The 7,541-nt window shown below is 35.8% G+C and overlaps 1 long non-coding RNA gene across 4 annotated transcripts; it reads left to right on the top strand.

The window, feature by feature from the left end:
• The first annotated feature begins 3,700 nt into the window (after window positions 1–3,700).
• LOC125224379 lies at window positions 3,701–4,974 on the top strand. Of its 4 annotated transcripts, none has more exons than XR_007176862.1 (4): window positions 3,701–3,738; window positions 3,981–4,353; window positions 4,461–4,539; window positions 4,649–4,974. It is a non-coding gene; the product is annotated as an uncharacterized LOC125224379 (long non-coding RNA). The 4 variants fall into 4 exon arrangements; XR_007176864.1 differs by lacking the exon at window positions 3,701–3,738 and having other exon boundaries at window positions 3,765–4,042; window positions 4,110–4,353; XR_007176863.1 differs by lacking the exon at window positions 3,701–3,738 and adding an exon at window positions 3,828–3,888.
• Window positions 4,975–7,541: the final 2,567 nt, after the last annotated feature.

Here is a 7,541-nt window from a genome sequence, read left to right as displayed (position 1 = left end):
ATCAGGCCAATACTCTTAGGCTGGTTACAAGTGAAGCAGACCGGCCCATTTGCAATAGGACCACTATATTACAACCGCTAATAAAATCCTAAGAATTGATGTGATCTATTGTACCGCAAATTTAAAATATTGTTAATATAGCTTGTTAATTAGTTCTATAACAAGGGTGTGAATGTTTTTTATACGACTTCCATCTTTTAATAATAGGGATATTGGCCTCTAGTATCACAGAATTTTCAAAAAGTTAGGATTTTTTCTACGAACTTTAAATTTGACAAATAATATCATGAACTTTACTACCTGAGTGTTATTTCCCACTGCCTAAAATTCCTGCTATTAGTAGAATGACATGTATGTTGAGTTGGCAAATTAAATCTAGTTGTCAATCTACTTAGCAATTTTTAAAATTTATTTATCATATTTTGTCACAACCACAACTCCCTAGTACTAGTGAGCGTAGCTATTTCGTGACTCAAATAATCTCATCAATCATGAAATAAACATAAGAGCAACAATTCAACTCGAGGTAATAGTTTCAAAGGCGAATGGGTACATAGTCAAAAGAGAATCAGAGTATCAAGACTAAAATCATATGTTTCTAGAACATAGTTCTACTGCAGCGGAAGAGTGCGAGACAAAATAGTATGTATGAAGACATACTACTTTGGGCTACCTAACTACTTATTTAATGATCATTTCCCAACACCTTCGCCTCCTCGTACATGTTCAACCTGCACATTATAAAAGAAACATGCAGGGCTGAGTATTTGATATACTCAGTGGGCACACTGCCGAAACATAATTTTCGTAAAAGTTTTGTCAGCCAGTTGAGTGATCACGGGGTTTTAACTTAAAAAGGCCCGAGTCACTAAAATTTCTTTTGTTCGCAAAGTTGATTGCGCAATCACATAACATATATACCATATCTGAAACGTATGTGAACCGGGAATGTGGTCACATTCCACGACGGTCACTGGACCGGCCAACTTAAAAGCTAGCTCACGATCCCCATATGTGTACACTAGTCCGAGTAGGATTTGCAGCCCTACTGGGACCCGAATTCGATTAAACATAAATTGGCATAGCCAAGCAGATAGGTATTTCATAAAACAAAAAGGCATGACAAAACACAAATAGAATCATTTTCACATAATCATGCAAAAAGGCAAGTTCACATTTTGAAAGAAAATGCCCACCTCGATAGCTTAAGTCTTTTCGGAAAATCCTTGACTTGGTCTTAAACGACGTGCGAAGACGTCCCTTTAGAAAATTAGGTAATACCTTAATTAAACTTTAAGAAGTCAAATAGACTTAAACATGAATGCATCCTAAGCGTGTGCTCATTTTATTCTTTTTCTAAATTTCTTTAGAGGAAGCTCTAGGATCCATGAGCATTAATTAAATCAGGAAATTTAATCATTCGAAAAGTTTGAGAAATTTCTTGCTCAACTAAAAAAAAACACCTTAATCTCCATATATTCATTATTCATGGAGTTAGATAAATCTGGAAATTAATTTATCGTCTCGGAAGTTACTTAGCGAACCATCGCTTATTCCTAATTAATTGATCAATTAATTTGGGCCAGATTCTTACTTAGTTAAATCTTCATGCGGCCCAAGAATTAAAGATTCGCAGCCCACTTCCTATATTAAATCCTTAGCCCCAGAATTGAATTAAAAGGCCCAAGGTTAATAATATTTGGCTCAAGTATCAAATTAAGGGAAAGGCCCGACAACTCCTTCCATCTCCATCGGTCACTACTACCTTCCTCACTTTCAAAAACCAAATCCCTAATTCACAAAGAAATCCCCAAATTGCAATTCATCGCTCCTCTTCTTCCCCGCGTCGGCGCACCGCTCCGATCAGCAACAAGGCGTCGCCGGCGTCTCGCCTTCAAACTCTCTTTTTCTCCGTTGAAACCACTGAGGAGTTATGTGTTCTCCGTCGCATCGCCGCCCGTTTCCGCCTCCAATCGACACCTCTAGCAACAGCCGTTATACACACGCCGTCATTGATAGGTGAAACGGAACTGTGTGATGCCTGGTGAGGTATTCGCTGCTGCCCTACGGTTTCCGCGTGGCTGTTCTCAATGCTCCGTCGCCGTTCAGTCACCGCCCTCTCAACTCTCAAGCTAAGCCTTCTATCATAGCCTATTTTGGTGATTTCTTTAGTGCAGAGTTTGTTCTTGTTTCATAGTTTTAGAGTTAGGCAGATTAAAGTTGTTCTTCGAAGAAATTGGCGGATTGAATAATCTGGACTTTTGGCTTACAGTTTTGAACTTATTTCTTACTTATTGCGAGGGGTTGACATTACTTGAAGGAACCTTGTATATACATGATGGTTTCTATGTTTGGAGGGTTGAGCACTACTCAAGTTACTGAATTCGAGTAAAAAGGAGCAGGATACTCAAAAGCATGTTTCGAGCAAGTTTCGCGCGAATAAAATCTTGCTTGTATACGTAAAACTCTACAATCCACTTTTAATCCGATTCAGTATTATTCGAGCAGTCTCGCACGAATAGAATCACTATTATTATTACATTGTGTTTACTTGTGCATTTATAAGATGTTTTACAAACATTTAAATGCATAAGAAGTAAACAAAGTCTAAGTCTTTTGCTTAGTAGACTTGGTTGTGGGCGTCGTCCACTTTAAGGTAACACGGTCGATCTATGCAATGCTTTGCAAAAGAAAAAGAAGAATTTCACAATCTAGATAGGCTTTGGCTACCTATCGTGAAAGGTTGCAATGTCACCCGCATATTTCTAAGCCTTACCTCGAAATAAGATGACATTGGTGTGGTATAGCAGATCGAACGACCTAATGAAGAAAGACGTGTCTTTATGCTATCTACCGAAAGACTAGGTCTTGATAAAATACTATTTCTTAATCTACATATGTTAGCATTGAGCATACGGTATTGATTATGCACTACTTTGACTTATCAAATGGTGCGGGTTTTCGCAACCCAATAATCCCGATATATTGGGTAGTGGTGATTAATTTCTAGCGGTGCTAGGATTGCTATTATGTTGAAACGTGTGCGAGGTGAGTCTCGTTTGATAATGTCCTCAAGAGGAGCTCGATCAAGGTTTTATTATTCGTAAAACTGGCCAGTTGGAGTTTTATCGCTCTATGAATAATAAATAAATGTTTCTTGCTAAGTCCACTCTTGGAATTAATAAGATGTTAATTAATTAAGTCCATAGCAGACATTAATTAATTAATGGACATTTATATCTTAAGCGCGAGAAATAAATAATATAAATAATGGAAACCCTGATTACTTGTAATTTCGGATTTGGATGGGGAGTGCAATATTACTTCAGTAGTGGCTGCTCATAATATTCCATATAAACTTGTATTAAATTGTGGGTTCAATTTAATTAGTAAAAAGCTAATCGGGGGAGCCCATATCCAAAACCTTCCATAGATCCCCGACTGGGCCCAATATGAACTTAATATAAATAGGAGAATAAAGGAAAGACAAAAAATTAATTATTAGTAGAGAAATTTTCGCTCCCCTCTAATTTGAGAGAGCTCGAAAATTCTCTCAGCTCTCCTCCGTGAGATTTTTTCTGTCTTCTTTATTCGAGTCCTAGTATTTTGATAAGATCAGCCTACCCCCGATATCGAGATACAGTTCGGGAACCAGTTAGAAGATCTGTGGTCTAGTATTGAAGATCATCACGTGGAGAAGGCGCGAGCAATCGACGATTCTTTGGAGAATCAAAATCGGTAACCCTAAACCGTAGAAATCATGTTTTAGGATTTATATTTTCTAAACATGAATTATTTGCTTTGTAGCATGCAATTATTTGTTTTGTACAAGTCTTCCGCTGTGCAAGGGGCACCAAACCCCAACAGTTTCTCTTGTTTCATTATGTAGTAAAGCTCTAAACTTTCTTGTGCTTGGCTTTCTACTGATTTAGTATTGTAGGTTTGCTAAGTGATTCTTGTGCTTATGCATGATGGTGTAGTGATGTTCTACATGGATGAAAAGGGAGTTATAAGGAGAGTTGTGTGGGTTACCTACTGGAAGGTAGGAACTCCCTTGATTTTCAGTTCTAAAATCCTCCAAGAACACTCACCTACCCTGATATTCCTAGATGCAATGTAAGGAAGAGGGGTGAGCTTGAGTTTTAGCAAGAAAAACTTGTGAAAAGAGGGCAATGGTGTTACCTACGGAGAGTAGGAAATTCCTGCAAGAACTCTGCAGAACTCTACTCCAAGCTCTCTCTCGAAGTATGTGGGAGGGGATTTGAAGGTGGTATGGGGATTTCTTATAGGCAGACTGTAGTGTACTTAGGATAATTAAATGGAGCTCCCAAACTCTTTGTTTTCATGTTGCAGGTGAATCCTCCTTTTTAAGATCTTCACTAAGCTTTTAATCAACGCATTCGTCTCTTTCTTGAAGCACAAGTATTCCCTTCATTAAATCACTTGTTTGCTTATTGCAGGGGTGATATTGTAGGGCATAGTAGTCTGTAGGTGTTGTTTTGAGGAGTGGGTATTGCAGGCATTGACCTGCCTTCTTGGGTAAGTCCTTGGTCCTCTATAGCTAAAGAGGGATTGTCTCTTTTCTTCTAATAAAAGCTTCTTTAATTTCTCTTGTTCCTTTATCATTAAAACTTGTATTATCTTGCAGGTGAAGGAAAGGCTTAGCTGCCACGTTGCTGTCCGAGACATGGGCTTGTTGCCCCGGGCTCGACGGGCTATTCGAAACGAGCCGTGATTTGGGCTTGGGAGAAAGAGGCCCAAAGTGCAAGCAAAAATAAGACTTTAGTTTCTTAAGCTCTTTTGGCCCATTCATGGGTATTTTGTAATAGGATAGTATCCCATATTCTTTTCTTTTCATCCATAATTCATACGTAATATGATCATGTAAGTTAATGCATTATTTGAGATGTAAGCGAACACTTTAGTTCGGGAAGGACATCTTCACGTTCTTTTTCAAATGGTCATTTTATTTCATACATATGTTTTGTTTTAGTTTTGTTTCAATTATCTCTTTAGCTTTTGTTTTGCGAACTAACATCATCAAGTATCAACAAAGGGGTAACGAGTTCCATTTATTTCAACGAAACAAAAGAACGATATTTCTCTAGTTCGACATTTAATCATAAAGGAAATGGTTAATAAAAGAAGCGGGTATTATATATTTGGCCATCAACTCAATGAATCGTCAACTATTTGGCAAATTTTTCACAAAACGTTTTCAATCCTAAACTAAAATAATGTTAATAAACCTAATCCTAAATCATAGAGCCTCCTACGTAATAAAAAAAGACGACATTGTTGACCTTCAATAGTAATAAAACAACAGTTTTTCATTTGATTCTTCCTCTGATCTCAAAGTCACAATTCTACTTATCCACAGCCAATTGATCCCTAAATCACAACCTAATCGTGAACCCTATTCCTAACCAAATCCCCAACCAAATTGCAAACCCTAAATCGTAAACTGAAGGATGAACTTCTATCCACAACCGATCGAGAACTTCAATTGAAGTATGGAATCGATTATGAGATTGAAAAAAGAACTGAAAATCATTTTTGAAAGAAGAACTCAAAATCGTTCAGAAACAAATCTGGGTAATCGTAAGAACACCAAGAAACGATGTCGTTTTGTGAATATAAGAGTGCAAACTTTACCAAGTAAAATGACACTGTTTTGTCTAAATTCCGGAAAATTCCACGTCACCTTCCCGATAACCTCCGGCAATCCACCTACGCTTTATTTTTCCAGCTCACCTAACGGGTGGGAAATAACACACAGATAGTAAAGTTCGTGATATTATTTGTCAAATTTACAGTTCGTGGGAAAAACCCAACTTTTTGAAAGTTCCGTGATATTAAAACGTCCATTATGATATACTCTATCCGTTCCATATTAATATAATCATATTTTTTGGGGATGTTCCAACATAATAAAGTCATTTAAATCTTTGGTAAAAAAGCAATACACACACTCTCTCATACTTTTTGATCTCATTTACTCTATTCTCTCTTCATTTCACTTACTTTATCTTTTCTCTTAATTTTTTTCTTCCCACTTCACATATTAAATATCTATTTCTTAATTTTCATGCAAAAAAGATACTCCCTCCGTTCACGAATAGAAGTTCCAGTTCACTTTTACTATAAATGGTAATAGGGTTCTATTGGCGGACGGAGTCAGTATAACTCTATTAACATAGAACGGATGGAGTATGATCTAATAAACATTAATTTTTATGTTTATTAAAAAAATTATAAATGTTCACTTTTATCTAATTTATTTTTTTTGTTTCTAAAGGTGTACCGTTCGATGTTAAATTGTTAAACTATATGTTTACTCCGCAATCGTATCATGTCGTAGTGAAACTATAGGAGATCTATTCAGAATCTCAGATCTTGAAATTAATTAATGAATAATGAGTAACCCCGTATTTATTCTTTGATCAACCAAATTAACTAGTAGACGTCTCAATGGCCAAATGAATCATGACAATGAAAATTAAAATAATAAAAGTTGCAGATTATAAAAAATGATCACATGTACTTTTAATATACACGATTTGTATGAGGCGACATAGTTTTCGAGAATTTATTAATATAATTTACATGGATAAGGACTTGTTTTTATTTTACTAGATAGATAAGAATAATGATGTTTTCGATGATAGTAATAAATGTGGACACGTTTTATCTTTAACCAAAATTGAATATTTCTGCAGATTCGCATGCCATTTCAGTTTTTGAATTAAAGATTGTTTATAACAAGATAAGCAAATATAAATAAAAATAGTGACTTATAGGAAACAGCAAGATATCTAGCTAATGCCGACAACAAAATGTAAAAATAAAATATTTAATTTTCCCGAAGTGTAACCTATTAAAGTTAAAAATATATTTTTTCAATATGTTTTTAAAGACCCTGAATTGCGGCAGCAGATCAGATCTCAAGCTTTATATTAATAGCAACACGTTTTCACATTTGGTTGTCTCTAATGAAAGTATAATTCATCACTCTCTATTTAAGCTCAAATTTTCAGTCATTTTTGTTATTAGGATTGTGGACTTTCTCCAAACCCTAGTGCCTCTTAATATTTTTGCAGCAAGGTCGGGTTTGTCCCAAAAATTGTGTTCCCCATCATCCAAATATTATATATATAGAGAGAGAGTCTCATTATCCATAAATTCACTCTTAAAGACCGAACCACCGAACCCTACTAAATTAGGGCTTTTGGATCTAGTTCTTTATGGATAAGATACATAAATTTATAAATTATTTTCGCCTTCATCACGAGCCTATTTTAATTCATCCGAAGGTAAATAAGTCATACTAACATGTTACGAAGATTTAACTTCGTCCAGATTATATTACTTCATTCTAGTAGGTTTTTACTTCATTTTAGTAGGTTTTTACTTCATTCCACTACGTAAATGTGGTTTCGCCGTCGCGTGCCGTTCTTTCTCTCCACGATATCTATCACCACCGCCTTGGCGCTAATATGGTTTAATAAATACATGGAATAATATAATAAATTATTGGAATG

Source organism: Salvia hispanica, chromosome 4 (assembly GCF_023119035.1).
Source record: "Salvia hispanica cultivar TCC Black 2014 chromosome 4, UniMelb_Shisp_WGS_1.0, whole genome shotgun sequence".
NCBI lineage: Eukaryota > Viridiplantae > Streptophyta > Magnoliopsida > Lamiales > Lamiaceae > Salvia > Salvia hispanica.
The sequence above is the reverse complement of the archived record's forward strand: the minus strand, read 5'-3'. Positions and strand labels throughout refer to the sequence as shown.